General features: G+C 47.8%; 1 pseudogene; it reads right to left on the bottom strand.

Moving 5' to 3' along the window:
* Positions 1-10201: 10201 nt before the first annotated feature.
* LOC112630494 lies at positions 10202-11730 on the bottom strand (annotated as a pseudogene).
* Between the last annotated feature and the right edge of the window lie 5339 nt (positions 11731-17069).

Here is a 17069-nt window from a genome sequence, read left to right as displayed (position 1 = left end):
GGGTATAAGCATTGTAGCTGGCATAAATCCTTGTTGAATTGATATTTTTATTAATTAAAATACAGGTGACATTGCTGTAACAAAGAAACCCAAAAATATTAGTGACTTAAATGAGATACAAATGCATCTCTCATGCCACAGCCTGAGCATATACATTCCAGAGCTGATATAGTGTCTCTACAATATCTGTTACCCAGGCTCCTGATGTCTTATTGGGGGCCATAACTAGAGTGATGCCCTAGTCCGCGTGGCTGAAGATGGCTTGCCACCTTACCTGCTGATTGCATTCTGACTGGTAAGACCAGGGAAAAGGAGTAGTGGGAGGTTCAAGGACAAAATCTGCAAGTTGTACACATCACGCTGCTCACATTCCACTGACCAAAAGACGCTCACGTGATCACATCCAGGTGTAAAGGAGATCAGGAAACGTACAGTTTATTCTGAGCAGTGCAGGTATTATTTGAGTGTCTCAAGGAAGAAGGGGAGAATGCACACTGAGAGATAACCAGCTGTTTCTAAACTGCCATATTGTGCTTTTTTTTTTCCTGTTTCTAAACTTTCTCTTATAAGCAGGAATTACTTTTTAGATTGAAAAAAATAGATCATAAAAAACATAGAGGCCGGGCGCAGTGGCTCACGCCTGTAATCCCAGCACTTTGGGAGGTCAAGGCGGGTGGATCACTTGAGGTCAGGAGTTCGAGACCAGCCTGAACAACATGGAGAAACCCCTGTCTCTACTAAAAACATGAAATTAGCCAGGCGTGGTGGTGCATGCCCATAATCCCAGCTACTCGGGAGGCTGAGGCAGGAGAATCTCTTGAACCTGGGAGGTGGAGGTTGCAGTGAGCTGAGAGGGTGCCATTGCAGTCCAGCCTGGGCAACAAGAGCAAAATTCTGCTAAAAATAGAAATAAATAGATAAAAAATATGATCCTACAATAGAAACTATAAAAAGGGATATAGTTTCAGAAGACTAGGAGGTACTGAGAACCAGATTCTGACCTACAAACTCCAATGATCTGGTTAAGGAAGAAATATGAGATGCTACTCAAAGAAGCCTGTATCTAGTGAAATTAAGATATTAAAGGGCAGGTATTTAGAAGAGAGATAAATAACAAAGGAAATTATAAGAAAGGCCACAGACATGTAAAAGGAGATCCAGGGAATCTATAGCACACAGTACACTGAGCTTTAAGGGGTTTTTTTAACCTTTTTTTTGGAAGGATGTGCTTTTAATGCTTTTTTTTTTTTGAGACAGAGTCTTACTCTGTCACTAGGCTGGAGTCTAGTGGTGCAATCTTGGCTCACTGCAACCTCCACCTCCCAGGTTCAAGCAGTTCTCCTCCCTCAGCCTCCCGAGTAGCTGGGACTACAGGTGTGTGCTATGACACCCAGCTAATTTTTGTATTTTTAGTACAAAACTACACCAACCCCAGTGATCCACCCGCCTCAGCCTCCCAAAGTGCTGGGATTACAGACGTGAGCCCCCGTGCCCAGTCAAGGATTATTATTAAAAAACAAAAACTAGAATGGGTGTAGTAGCTCAAGCTTGTAATCCCAGCACTTTGGGAGACTGAGGCAGAAGGATCACCTGAGCCCAGGCGATCAAGGCTGCAATGAGGTATGAGTCAGCCACCGCACTCCAGCCTGTGTGACAGAGCGAGACCTTGTCTCAAAAGAAAAACAATTTGGCAAAACAAAACAACCAAAACTCTGACATTCCCACTTATTTTAATTTGCATTTATCTGATTTGCATTATACTATTTTCCCAAGTTAAAGCGATCATGTCAATACAAAGCAGTTTGTGCTATGGCAGCAAGGTACTATGTGAACTCAGAGGGTAGAGTCCTTATCGCTGGGGGTGGGAAGTTGGCTGGGTTGAAACACAATAAAAGACCAATCTGAAAGAGATTGGGGTGGAAAGCAGGTCCATACTTGTGGTATTAGATTCACTGCTGTGTACCATACCTTACATGGGAAAACTGAGAAACTGAACTATATACGTTCAGGAGAGGTCAATAGAGACGTAAGGTTTGAAAACCACATTGTAAGAATATATCAGCAGGGCGCCGTGGCTCACGCCTGTAACCCCAGCACTTTGGGAGGCAGAGGCGAGTGGATCACCTGAGATCAGGAGTTAGAGACGAGCCTGGCCAACACAGTGAAACCCCATCTCTACTAAAAATACAAAAATTAGCCAGGCGTGGTGGCACACGCCTGTAGTCCCAGCTACTGGGGAGGCTGAGCCATGAGAATCGCTTGAACTTGGGAGGCAGAGGTTGCAGTGAGCTGAGATGGTACCATGGCACTGCAGCCTGGGTGATAGAGAGGGACTCTGTCTCAAAAAAAAAAAAAAAAAAAAAAAGAATATATTTTCCAGGCCAGGCGCGGTGGCTCACGTCTGTAATCCCAGCACTTTGGGAGGCCGAAGCTGGTGGATCACCTGAGGTCAGGAGTTTAAGACCAGACTGACCAACATGGTGAAACCCATCTCCACTAAAAATACAAAAAATTAGCCACGTGTGGTGGTGGGCGCCTGTAATCCCAGCTACTCAGGAGCCTAAGGCAGGAGAATTGCTTGAACCCAGGAGGCAGAAGTTGTAATGAGCCGAGATTGCGCCATTGCACTCTAGCCTGGGCGACAAGAACAAAACTGCGTCTCAGAAAAAAACAAAAAAACAAAAAACAAAGAATATATCTTCCCTTCTCACTTCCTGTTCCCTTCCTCTTTCTCTCCTGATCCTCCAACCCCCAAATCTGAAAAGAGTATCTGCCTCATGTGGCCTTCCACCATTGGTTTTGTGGGTGTCTTTTCTAAAAATACTGGTAAAATTCCTCTTGCAGCTTGAGGTCTCACACCAGTGTTCCTTTTTTTTTTTTGAGACGGAGTCTCACTCTGTTGCCCAGGCTGGACTGCAGTGAGGCAATCTCAGCCCACTGCAACCTCTGCCTCCCAGGTTCAAGCAATTCTCCTGCCTCAGGCTCCCGAGTAGCTGGAATTACAGGTGCCCACCACCATGCCCAGCTAATTTTTTTTTTTTTTTTTTGTATCTTTATTAGAGATGGGGTTTCACCACGCTGGTCAAGCTGGTCTTGAACTGCTAACTTTAGGTGATTCACCTGCTTCGGCCTCCCAAATGTTGGGATTACAGGTGTGAGCCACCATGCCCAGCCACCAGTCACTGTTCTTGGTTGCAAACAACAGAAAGCATTTCTGGCTAACTTAAGCAGAAAAAAAGGTTTACTGGAAGGTTGAGGAGGCGAGAATTTGGGTGTGACTTAGAGGAGAGGAAGCACAGCCCAGGTTACACTGAGATAATGCTCCAAACATTTAAGAAACAGTTGGTTAAGATGCCACCATTTGGCATGTGCCTGTAGTCCTAACCACCCAGGAAGCTGAGGCAGGAGGATCTCTTGAGCCCAGGAGTTTGAGGTTACAGTGAGTTATGATTGCACCAGTGGGCTCCAGTGTGGGCAACAGAGAAACACCTTGTCTTTTTTTAAAAAAGAAGGAGGCCGGGCGTGGTGGCTCACGCCTGTAATCCCAGCACTTTGGGAGGCCGAGGCCGGTGGATCACCTGAGGTCAGGAGTTTGAGACCAGCCTGGCCAACATGGTGAAACCCTGTCTCTACTAAAAATACAAAAAGTAGCCAGGAGTGGTGGCAGGCACCTGTAATCCCAGCTACTTGGGAGGCTGAGGCAGGAGAATCGCTTGAACCCTGGAGGCAGAGGTTTCAGTGAGCCGAGAATGTGCCATTGCACTCCAGCCTGGGCGACAAGAGTCAAACTCCATCTCAAAAAGAAAAGAGAAACCACTCTTTTCTAATAATGCCATGCCTCTGTATCCTTTGCTCTGCCACCAGGAATAATCTCTATCCCCGCATCTTTGGGTCATTCCTCCCAGAGGCAATAAATGCCTCAGATAGGAGCAGCCCATTGGCTGGTCCAAGGTCACATGCCTGAGTCCTCATTGCCAGGTTTCCAGGGAAATGAAGTGTATTTCCCTGTAGGATTTCCACAGAAGGAGACTGGGCCCTGCCTCAACCAAACCCACCCAAAGAGAAAAATCTCCCAGATAGAAGGCGAATCTGGGATATAGCTAAACATGGAATAGAATAGCTAATATATGGCAAATGTCAATAATGTCTCCCCACCTCCATTCAATTAATGTTTTTTCCTCTCTTGTGGGAAATCAATAAGATTCGGTATACAATTTAAGTAAGCTCACATTTGCAATATTCCTGAAAGAAATCCCCATCCAAACTAATGTATACTTTCTAATTTTGCTACCAAAGAACAGAGAGGGACCCACTTATGACCTCATCCCAAATGAGGTAGTGGAATCATGATTAGCTCTTACCTGAGCCTCTTTTCTGTGGCACGTGAAGTAAGAACACTTGAGTCTTTTTGAAGCAGTCAGGGGTTGCCAACAAGAACCTCCGTTTTTGTTTTTGTTTTCGTTTTTGTTTTTGAGATGGAGTCTCACTCCGTTGCCCAGGCTGGAGTGCAGTGGCGCAATCTCGGCTCACTGCAACCTCTGCCTCCTGGGTTCAAGCAATTCTCCTGCTTCAGCCTCCCGAGTAGCTGAGATTATAGTCATGTGCCACCACACCCAGCTATTTTTTGTATTTTTAGTAGAGACGGGGTTTTGCCATGTTGGCCAGGTGGAACTCTTGATCTCAAATGATCCACCTGCCTCGGCCTCCCAAAGTGCTGGGACTACAGGCGCCCACCACCACACCCGGCTAATTCTTGTATTTTTAGTAGAGATGGGGTTTTACCATGTTGGCCCAGCTGGTCTTGAACTCCTGACCTCAGATGATCCACCTGCCTCAGCCTCCCAAAGTGCTGGGATTGCAGGTGTGAGCCACCACACCCAGCCTCTACTGCCTTTTCTTTTCCCCCCTAAATCAAGTCACTCCTAAGTAGAATAGTTAAGATTAGGAAAGATAAAATTGGTCACCAACAGAAGACCAATTCCAGACCAACTGTACTATATACATTTCCCAGGGCTGCTATATGTAACACATTACCACAAACTTGGTAACCTTTAAAAACCAGGAATGTATTCTCTCACAGTTCAAGAGTCCAGAAGTCTGAAATCAAAGCGTCAGCCAGGTTGATTCTTTCTGGAGATTTGGAGGAAGAATCTGTTCCATGCTTCTCTCCTGGCTTCTGGTGGTTGCTGGCAAACATTGGCATTTCTTGGCTGATAAACGCATCACTGCAATCTCTGCCTGTCTTCACATCACTGCCTTCTCTGTGTCTGTATGCACCAATCTCTGTATCCTTTCCCTTATAAGAACACTAGTCACTGGATTTAGGGTTGACCATAAACCAGAATAATCTCATGTTGAGATTTTAATTACATCTGCAAAGATCCTATTTCCAAATTAGATCACATTCACAAGGGGAGGTTTATATCCTTTATGAGGGCACAGTTCAACTCTAATCCAACCAAAAACTGAAACCAGTGTGGTAATTTTATTTTTTATTTTTTATTTTTGAGACAGGGTCTCACTCTATCACCCAGGCTAAAGCGCAGTGGCAAGATCTTGGCTCACTGCAGCCTCCATCTCCCAGGCTCAAGTGATCCTCCTGACTCAGTCTCCCAAGCAGCCAAGAGTACTGGCGTGCACCACCACACCCAGCTAATTTTTGTATTTTGCATAGAGATGGGGCTTCGCCATGTTGCCCAGGCTGGTCTTGAACCTCTGACCTCAAAGGATCCTCCTACCTTGGCCTCCCAAAATGTTGGGAGGGCTAAAGCCACCACACCTGGCCCCAGTGTGGTAATTCCTTAATGTTTAATATTATAAAGAGAGAATAAAGGGATAGAGAAAAGCTTTTGGCTGACCATCTGTTAGTGTTCTGGAATTTTGATTGGTTTGCTTAGTTGTTTTTTTTGTTTGTTTGTTTTTTTAACTTTTTTTTTTCTTTTTTTTTTCTTTGAGACAGAGTCTCGCTCTGTCCCCCAGGCTGGAGTGCAGTGGTGCCATCTTCTCAGCTCACTGCAACCTCTGCCTCCCAGTTTCAAGCAATTCTCTTGCTTCGGGCTCCCAGGTAGCTGGGATTATAGGCGTGTGCCACCACACCCAACTAATTTTTGTATTTTTAGTAGAAACAGTTTCACTATGTTGACCAGGCTGGTCTCGAACTCCTGGCGTCAAGTGATCCACCTGCCTCAGCCTTCCAAAGTGCTGGGATTACAGGCATGAGCCCCTGAGCCCTGCCTGCCTTCATGTTTGACAACCCCAAGAATAATCAATATTCTGACTTCTAACAGCAAAAGTTAGTTTTATCTGTGTTTCTGCTTAATATAAAAGGAATTATACATTTTAAAAATCAGGCTCCTTTTGCTTAATACTCTGTTTGCAAGATTTATTCATATTATTGCATCTAGTTGTTGTACATAGTTTTTGACCTAGCCATTGCACTTCTAGAAATTTATTCTACAGATACAATGTGGAAGTGATATTTGAACCTATTTATTCATAGCAGTTATGCAATAGCAAGAGAACAGAAACAAATGTTCACAAGAAAGGTCTGCTTAAATAAAATACGGTGTGTCCACAGAGTGGACTATGATGTTGCTGAATAAAGGGAGGAAGTTCTTTATGTACTCACAGGGAAAGATCACTAAGACTTAGATAAAGCAGCACAGTACAGAACAGAGTGTACAGTATGCTACATTTGTGCAAACAAGGTGGAAATGAATACCCATGCAAACACATGCTCTCATACTTACTTATATAGTATAAATCAGAGGTTAGAAAACTAGCCGGATGTGGTGGTTCATGTCTGTAATCCCACACTTTGGGAGGCCGAGGTGGGCAGATCATCTGAGCTCAGGAGTTGGAGACTAGTTTGGCCAATATGGTGAAACTCCGTCTCTATAAAAATACAAAGAAAAAAAAAAAATAAGCCAGGCGTGATGATGCTTGCCTGTAATCCCAGCTACTCGGGAGGCTGAGGCAGAGGCCTGGGAGGCGGAGGTTGCAGTGAGCTGAGGTCGCACCATTGCACTCCAGCCTGGGCAACAAGAGAGAAACTGTGTCTCAAAAAAAAAAAAAAAGAAAGAAAGAAAAAGAAAACTATGACCTCTTTGGGCCAAATACATCCTGAGACCTGTTTTTGTAAATAAAGTGTTATTGAAACACAATCATGCCCATTTGTGTCTATATTGTATGTGGCCACTTTTTCACTACTATGGGATTGAGTAATTGCTACAAATATCATACCATCCACAAAACCTAGAATATTTAGTCTCTGGCTATTTACAGAAAAAGTTTGCCAGTCCCTAGAGTAGTAGGTTAAATAGTGGCTCCAAAAAGATATATTCAAGTCCTAACCCCCCTCTTATCTGTCAATGTGATCTGATTTGGAAACAGGATCTTTGCAGATGTAACTAAGATCTCAAAATGAGATCATCCTGGATTTAGGGTGTGATCTAAATAGTTTAATGACTGATGTCCTTATAAGAGAAAGGGGGGGCTGAGTGCGGTGGCTCACGCCTGTAATTCCAACACTTTGGGAGGCCAAGGCAGGTGGATCATGAGGTCAGGAGTTCGAGACCAGCCTGGCCAAGATGGTGAAACCCTGTCTCTACTAAAAATACAAAAATTAGCCGGGCGTGGTGGCAGGTGCCTGTAATCCCAGCTACTCTGGAGGCTGAGGCAAGAGAATCGCTTGAACCCAGGAAGCTGAGGTTGCAGTGAGCTGAGATCGCGCCACTGCACCCCAGCCTGGGCGACAGAGTGAGACTCCATCTCAAAAAAAAAAAAAAAAAAAGAAAGTGGGGAGAGATTTGAGTACAAGCACAAAAAGACAGGAAAGAAGGACATATGATGGTGAAAGCAAAGTGTGGACTTACACTCCTACAAGCCAAGAAACTCCAAAGGTTGTCAACAGACACCAGCAGCTGGGAGACAGGCATGGAATAGTTTCTCACTCAGAGCCCCCAGAAGGAAGCAACATGGCCAACACCTTGGTTTTGGATTTCTGGCCTCCTGAACCATCAGAGAACAAGTTTCTGTTGTTTTAAGCCACCAAGTTTTTGGTAAGTTGTTGCGGCAGCCTCAGGAAATGAACATGCCTGGTATAGATGATCTCTGGAAGGATACCCAAGAAATGAATCACTTTGGTTGTTGATGGGAAAGGTGACAAGATGGCTAGCAAATGGGTGTATGAAGGAGACTTTTAATCCATATGCTCCTTTGTAACTTAAAACATAACCGTATGAATATACTACATCTTGAAAAATAAATACAATATAAGTAGAAAAGTTGATAACTCCTAATTGGTCTAGCCCAGGGAAGAGAGTTACCTCTGATTGTAGCGGGTGTCTAAAATAATCACTGTAAAGCGTGTTGCCTTTTTAGCCTGCTCAGCTCTGACCAGCTAAAATAGCCTCCTGCTGGTGTGGCTTCCTGTGGATGGCCTCACAAGGTCACTTTATGTCAACAGCACACCTAGACAAAGTCCCTCTGCTGAAGGCAGACAGGATCTTCTGTAGGCTGTGATCTGAAATAGATCCCCCCATCTGTGTCCATTTCGCTTCTGCTCACTGCTACTAGTCTAGGCTACCATCTTCTCTCACCAGGACAGTGCAGTAACCTCCTAGTTTTTCATTCTACATCTGTTCTTGCTGCTTCCAGTCACTCTCACCAAAGAGCGAATCATGTGACTTCTTGCCTTTGCTGTCCTTTCACAGTTGCTCTTTGCAAATGGATCAAAACCACACTCCCATCCTGGCATTGTGGCGCTTGCCTGTAGTCCCAGCTACTCAGGAGGCTGAGGTGGGAGGATCGGTTGAATCCAGGAGTTCGAGGTTGTAGCAAGCTGTGATTGCGCCTGTGAATAGCCACTGCACTGCAGCCTGGGCAACGCAGGGAGACCCTGTCTCTAAAGTAAATCAAATGCTTAAAAAAAAAGAAAACCCTCCTGGCTGGGCGCAGTGGCTCACGCCTGTAATCCCACCACTTTGGGAGGCCTAAGTGGGCAGATCATCTGAGCTCAGGAGTTCAAGACCAGCCTGGGCAACATGGCAAAACCCCGTCTCCACGAAAAATACAAAAAATTAGCTGGGAGCAGAGGTGTGCCCCTGTAGTCCCAGCTACTCCCAGCTACTTGGAGGCTGAGGTGGGAGAATCTCTAGAGCCTGGGAGGTGGAGGTTGCAGTGAGCCAAAATCCTGCCACTGCACTCCAGCCTGGGTGACAGAGTGAGATCCTTTCTCAAAACAACAACACCCCTCTCTACTGTGCTCTTGAAGCACGCCATCTGGCCTATGCATACCCTTGTATTGCTACTTCTCTAGCAATCAACTCTTTCCTCACCGTATTCCAGAACAGCATGACACAAATCACTCTGTGGATAAGAATCACTGGAGACTTCCTGAAAGCAAGTTTCCAGGCCTTATCTCAGACCCATGGAATCAGGCTCTTTAGAGAAGGCACCTGAAGCTCTGTGTAATATGTTGATTTTTATTATTATTATTATTGGCATTGAGACCTGCTTGATTTATTCTGATTATTTAATACACAATGACGCAACTGTGATCCCAAAGCGTGCAAAGTTAAAGCCTTCAACTGCAGCTGAGGAGAGGGCAGGAATGGTACACCTGGGGACGGTGGTGAGTCAGGAATGAGGGGCAGGCGGCTATGACCAGGGCAGCCTTCTACCCGGGGCCAGAGACAGGGAAGTGACCTGAGGAGCAAGACCCAAGGGTAGCCCAGGGTCGAGGAAGGGGACAGAGACCTCCCCTTGGCCTAGGTCAGGAGCTCAGAAGTGCCACATGGCTGAGGGAGCAGTGGGCCAGAGGCAGGGCCAGGAAAGCACCATTTTTTGGGGGACTGGGGGCAGGGAGGTGCCCTACAGGAGAAGCCAGTAGGGGCTGCCTGCCCCTGGGGTGGAGACCAGGCTGGAGCAAGACCTGAAGCAGGCGCAGGGCCTGAGAGTCCGGCTGGCTGGGCTCTGGGGGGCTCCCAGAGCAGCCTGGCCCAGGGAGCAGTCCTGACTCTGCAGGGGATGCCCAGTGAGGGGCCACAGACCCCTCAGAACTTCCCCCACTCTCTCCCTGGAAAGGAGCTGGGGAACCCTTAGTGCAAATCTGTGGACCACTCAGTGATGGAGGGAGGCTGTGCCCAAAGGTGGACACTGGGGGTTGCCCCCTCCACCACCTTGGCCTCCACCGCTGTCCTCAGTACAGCCGCTTCTCCTAAGAGTGCAGGCCGTGGACACCACCCTTGATCTGGGCCGACATGGTCCGCTTCTCAAACTTGAGCTCTCCTGAGTACATCATGGACTGAAGGACAGACAGGTTGCGGGTCCTGATATCATGGCAGCCATGCTGGATACCCGCTATGAGGTAGGGCACGAACTTCTGAATGGACCCTTTGTCCTGGTGGAGCCCAAGACACCCTGTGTGATCTTCACCTTATCCCCCTCGCTGAAGTATCGTTTCTGGCTGCTGCTGCTCTTCTCCATGGCATCCAGGGAGCCTGTGCCTCAGTATTTCTTGAGCCACACCCCGTCTGAGAAGAAGTACTCACAGGGGGCCTCCAAGGTGGCAGCCAGCAGTTAGCCCATCATCACTGTGGAGGCACCAAGGACCAGCGCCTTGATGTGCCCTGTGGTCAGGATGCCACCATCGGCTATGATGAGCACACCAAAGCGCTAGGCTCAGCCACCTTGTACACAATAGTGCCCTGGGGCCAACCTCAGGCCATCACTTCCTGGGTGATGCAGAGGGAGCCGTGGCCCATGCCCACGTGCAGCCTGTCCACACCACCGTCAGTCAGGTTCTTGGCCTGGGCTGCTGTCACCACGTTCCCCCCAATCACCTGGAGATGGGGGTACTTCTGTTTGATGTAATGCACCATGGCAATCTGATACACCGAGTTCCCTTGGGACGAGTCCAAGACAATGACGTTGATGCCCGCCTGGGTGAGCAGGTCCAGGCAGTATTTGTCATCCTCACAGGTGCCCACAGCTGCCCCGCACAGCAGCTGCCAATGGGAATCCTGGGAGGCCACAGGGTAGTCTCGGTTCTTCTTCAGGTCAGTGCAGGCAATGATGGCCACCAGCTCATCGTGATCATTGACGATAGGCGGCTTCCCTTTCTTGCCATGCTGCAGGATCTCATTTGCCTCTTTCAATGTCACTCCTGCTGGAGCCACCACCAGCTTGATCCTTGGCATCATCACCTCACTGAGGAGGGTGGTGTGGTCCTTCTCAGCAAGAAAGTCAATGTCTCGGGAGGTGACAATGCCCACCAGCTTGCTGCCCATGGTGCCTGTCTCAGTGATGGGGATGCCAGAGAAGCCATGCCGCATCTTGGCCTCCAGCACATCACCCACAGTGTGCGAGGGTCTCAGCACCACGGGGTCCGTGATGAAGCCCTGTTCAAACTTGACCTTCCGCACCTCGTTGGCCTGGAACTCTGGGGTGCAGTTGTGGTGAATGAAACCAATACCTCCCATCAGAGCCATTGCAATGGCCATGTTGGCCTCTGTCACAGTGTCCATGGGGGAAGAGGTCAGCGGTGTCTTCAGCGTGATCTTCCGGGTGAGGATTGAGGTCAGGTCTGCCTCATCAGCTATCAAGTCTGAATCCTGGGAGAATCAGGAACTCCTAGGTGAGGCCATGGGCCCTGGTGAAGAGCTGCTGTGTGGTGAGCTCGTCCTTGGGGACATAGCCAGTGCCGCCGCTCATCAGGTAGTCCGCCATGCTGCCGGAGACCCCGTGACCCAACATAAGGCCGCCAGCCTGCTGGCGCGGGCCAGGGGTGGACTATTTTTATTTTTTGAGACTGGGTCTCACTATGTTCCCCCAACTGGTTTGGAACTGCCGGGCTCAAGCGATCCTCCCACTTCAGCCTCCCAAGTAGCTGGTACTACAGGCCCACACCACCACACCAGGCTTTGTGTAGTGTGTTTAATAAGCTCCCTGGAGAATTCTATCTTTGAAGTTCTAGAAGCATTTTCAATTATTTTGGACTTCCTACCTCAGGGCCTTTGCACTTGTTCTTCTCATTCCTGGAAAACTCTGCCAATTTTTTGTTTTTGTTTTTGTTTTTGTTTTTGTTTTTTTTTGAGACGGAGTCTCGCTCTGTCGCCCAGGCTGGAGTGCAGTGGCCGGATCTCAGCTCACTACAAGCTCTGCCTCCCGGGTTCACGCCATTCTCCTGCCTCAGCCTCCCGAGTAGCTGGGACTACAGGCGCCCGCCACCTCGCCCGGCTAGTTTTTTATATTTTATAGTAGAGACGGGGTTTCACCGGGTTAGCCAGGATGGTCTCGATCTCCTGACCTTGTGATCCACCCGTCTCGGCCTCCCAAAGTGCTGGGATTACAGGCTTGAGCCACCGCGCCCGGCCTTCTCTGCCAATTTTTTGAAGGGCTGATTCCTTCTCATGTTTTATGTGTCATCTAAAATGTCGCCTCCTCAGACTGACCTTTCTTTTTTATTTATGTATTTTTGAGGCAGAGTCCCGCTCCGTCGCAAGGGCTGGAGTGCAGTGCCATAATCTTGGCTCACTGCAACCTCTGCCTCGCTGGTTCAAGCAGTTCTCCTGCCTCAGCCTCCCTAGTAACTGGGATTACAAGCGTGTGCCACCAAGCCTGGCTAATTTTTGTATTTGTAGTAGAGACAAGGTTTTGCCATGTTGGCCAGGCTAGTCTTGAACTCGTGACCTCAAGCAATCTGCCTGCCTCGCCCTCCCAAAGTGCTGGGATTATGGGTGTGACACATGCCTGACCTCAGACCCACCCTTCCTTCCTTCCTTCCTTCCTTCCTTCCTTCCTTCCTTCCTTCCTTCCTTCCTTCCTTCCTTCCTTCCTTCCTTCTTCCCTCCCTCCCTCCCTTCCCTCCCTCCCCTCCCCTCCTTCCCTCCTTCCCTCCCCCCTTCCTTCCTTCTTTTTGAGATGGAGTTTCGTTCTTGTTGCCCAAGCTGGAGTGCAGTGACGTAATCTCAGCTCACCACAACCTCCGCCTCCCGGGTTCAAGAGATTCTTATGCCTCAGCCTCCTGAGCAGCTGGGATTACAGGCGCCCGCCACCACGCCTGGCTAATTTTGTATTTTTGGTAGAGACAGGGTTTCTCCAGGTTGGCCAGGCTGGTCTAGAAATCCCAATCTCAGGTGATACCCACCTCAGCCTCCCAAAGTGCTGGGATTACAGGCGTGAGCCACCCTGCCTGGCCTCAGATTGACCTTTCAAGTCCACTGTATGTTTCTCTCCCTTCAACCACTCTCTGTCACGTGCCCCTGTTTCATTTTCTTTGTACCACTTGCTATAATGAAGTTACCTTGTTTATTTACTTGTTTATCCACTGAGTACCTCTTAGAATGTAAGCTCCGTGAACCTAGGGTTTCTGTTTGTGTTGTTCACTGCTTTACTCCTTGCACCTCTAACTATGCTTAGAATAAGATGGGGGCTCAATTAGAATTTCCTGAATAAACAAATCAAATGAGATGGTATATACAGTATATAGTCTTGTGGTTTTTGTTGTTGTTGTTGTTTTTTTTTTGACAGAGTCTCGCTCTGTCGCCAGGCTGGAGTGCAGTGGCACCATCTCGGCTCACTGCAACCTCCGCCTCCCAGGTTCAAGCAATCCTCCTGCCTCAGCCTCCCAAGTAACTCGGGCTACAGGTGTGCGCCACCACGCCCAGCTAATTTTTTGTATTTTTAGTAGAGATGGGGTTTCACCATGTTGACCAAGATGGTCTCAATCTCTTGACCTTGTGATCTGCCCGCCTCAGCCTCCCAAGGTGCTGGGATTACAGGCGTGAGCCACCATGCCCAGCCGTATATAGTATTTTAAAACCAAGTAATGGTAAACTCTGCTACTTTTTAATTTTTTTTTTTTTTTTTTTTTTTTGAGACGGAGTCTCGCTCTGTCGCCCAGGCTGGAGTGCAGTGGCGCGATCTCGGCTCACTGCAAGCTCCGCCTCCCGGGTTCACGCCATTCTCCTGCCTCAGCCTCCCGAGTAGCTGGGACTACAGGCGCCCACAACCGCGCCCGGCTAATTTTTTGTATTTTTAGTAGAGACGGGGTTTCACCGTGGTCTCGATCTCCTGACCTTGTGATCCGCCCGCCTCGGCCTCCCAAAGTGCTGGGATTACAGGCGTGAGCCACCGCGCCCGGCTACTTTTTAATTTTTTAAACTGTGCTACTTTAAATATTGTTCCTTCCTTTTTCACTTATGTTGGTTAAACAATTATTTTAAAGTTTTTTCTATTGTAAAAGTGAAACATATTCATGCAAGAAAAATCAGAAAAAATTTGTTTGGGCATAGTGGCTCACACCTGTAATCCCAGGCTTTCGGAGGCCATGGTGGGAGGATTGCTTGAGACCAGGAGTTTGAGACCAGCCTAGGCAACAGGGTGAGACCCTGTCTCTAAAAACAAATTAGCCAGGTGTGATGGCACACACCTGTGGTCCCAGCTACTAGGGAGGCTGAGGTGGGACGATTGCTTGAGCCCTGGAGGTCAAGGCTGCAGTGAACCGTGGCTGCGACACTGCACTCCAGCTTGAGTGACAGAATAATAATCTGTCTTCCTGGGGACGGAGGCTTGCGCCTGTAATCCTAGCACTTTGGGAGGCCAAGACAGGTGGATCACCTGAGGTCAGTAGTTCAAGACCAGCCTGGCCAACATGGCAAGATCCCGTCTCTACTAAAACTACAAAAATTAGCTGGGCATGGTGGTGCACGCCTGTAATACCAGCTACTTTGGAGGCTGAGGCAGGAGAATCACTTGAACCCGGGAGGCAGAGGTTGCAGTGAACTGAGATCATGCCACTGTACTCCAGCCTGGGCAACACAGCAAGACTCTGCCTGAAAAAAAAAAAAAAAAAAGAACAAGAACCTGTCTCAAAAAAAAAGCAGGACTCCCAGTTAAATGCGAAGTTCAGAAAAACAAGGAATACTTTTTTTTTTTTTTTTTTTTTTTTTGAGACGGAGTCTTGCTCTGTCGCCCAGGCTGGAGTGCTGTGGCCGGATCTCAGCTCACCGCAAGCTCCGCCTCCCGGGTTCCCGCCATTCTCCTGCCTCAGCCTCCCGAGTAGCTGGGACTACAGGCGCCCGCCACCTCGCCCGGCTAGTTTTTTGTATTTTTTTAGTAGAGACGGGGTTTCACCGTGTTAGCCAGGATGGTCTCGATCTCCTGACCTCGTGATCCGCCCGTCTCGGCCTCCCAAAGTGCTGGGATTACAGGCTTGAGCCACCGCGCCCGGCCAGGAATACTTTTTATATGTCCCCAGACATTGCATTCTTCATTAAGCAGCCACACAGATTATTTTTAAAGTTGGAATAAGTCAAACTTCTGTTCAAAACCCTGAGATGTCTTTTCATCTCAGGGTTTTGAATGGGAATTTGGTGGCTATAATAAAAGCCCTCAAAAGTTTCAAACTAAGACCCAGAGTCCCGCAGGCTCTGCACCCAGTGGCTCTGTTCTCATTGGCCTTGCTGCTGTCCCCTTCCTGCTTCCCGCTTCTCTCTTCTCCCAGAACCATCTAACCTTTAGGCCTTTGTCAGACTTCTCAGCTAGACCTTCCCTAATCACCCTATTTTAAATTGCACTCTTCCCTCCCCTTTCCCTACTTTATATTTCTCTGTAATGCTTGCCACTTTAAAACTTTTACGTTTAGGCCGGGCGCGGTGGCTCAAGCCTGTAATCCCAGCACTTTGGGAGGCCGAGATGGGCGGATCACGAGGTCAGGAGATTGAGACCATCCTGGCGAACACGGTGAAACCCCGTCTCTACTAAAAAACACAAAAAAACTAGCCGGGCGAGGTGGCGGGCGCCTGTAGCCCCGGCTACTCGGGAGGCTGAGGCAGGAGAATGGCGTAAACCCGGGAGGCGGAGCTTGCAGTGAGCTGAGATCCGGCCACTGCACTCCCGCCTGGGCGACAGAGTGAGACTCCGTCTCAAAAAAAAAAAAAAAAAAAAAAAAAACTTACATTTAGTTTATTGTCTTTCTCCTTCCACTAGAGTTTAACTTCCATTAGGTCATTTTTGTTCTTTTTATTCACTGCTGCATCCCCACTGCTTAGAATAATGCCTGGCACATAATAGAGTCTCAATATGTATTTAACAAATATTAAATTAATGAACTGCAGTTATCCAAATCAATAAACAGCTTTCATGTATTTCACTAGGATCCCTCGGACATTCTGATCATTCAGCGTGTTATCTATTTCAAAGTAGTCAAGTAACTGCCATCTTAGAGGAGCCATCTTCTGTATTCTGTGATAATAGCAAACGCTTATTGAGCACTTATGATGTGCAAGCATGGCTCCAAGGTATAACAATAGTATTTTAGGGCCTTAGGTATTATAATCGGAGTTACTTTCCGAGTATATATACATTCCGAAATACATCTAAAAAGTATTTGTTGTATATCAGAACTTCACATTTAACTGGGAGTCCTGCTCTCTTTTTTGAGACAGTTTCTTGTTGTTTTTTTGGGGGGGCCTTTTTTTTTTTTTTTTTTTTGAGACAGAGTCTTGCTCTGTTGTCCAGGCTGGAGTGCAGTGGCACGATCTCGGCTGGCTGCAACCTGTGACTCCCGGCTTCAAGCAATTCTCCTGTGAGGAAATTAGAACCTGGAGAGGTGAATAATTTGTTCGAGATCTTCTACGTGGGATGTTCAATGGCAAAGATGAGTGCAGAACCCGCGTCCTTAACTAAACGATGGCACTCTGCTGAGTTGCTTTTAGCTCCTTGTGTTTTCTTTCTTTTTGGTAGTTAACTTGTTTTCGTTAAGCCCTCAATTTAAAAAAAAAAAAAAAAAAACAAAAAAAAACAAAAAAAAAACTCTTAAGTCTCAAAGTCAAAACCTGTCAAAGGCCAAGTGCTTTATTTCCCTCCATTCAAGGAGTGGGCATTTTGTATTTGAATCCTGGATGGCGGGAAGCAGCAAGCAGGTGTCAACAGGGGTGGGGAGGAGACGCCGGGCCCCGCCAGCCAATCAGAGCGCGCGGAGGCCTCCCTTCCCCCGCCGTCGTCCACGCGCCAAAATTCCAAACGGGCTGTGCACCGCTCCCGTTGTCTCCTTCCGCCGGGCT

The sequence above is a fragment of the Theropithecus gelada genome, chromosome 8 (assembly GCF_003255815.1).
Source record: "Theropithecus gelada isolate Dixy chromosome 8, Tgel_1.0, whole genome shotgun sequence".
Classification (NCBI taxonomy): domain Eukaryota; kingdom Metazoa; phylum Chordata; class Mammalia; order Primates; family Cercopithecidae; genus Theropithecus; species Theropithecus gelada.
This window is presented reverse-complemented; position numbering and strand designations above follow the sequence as displayed.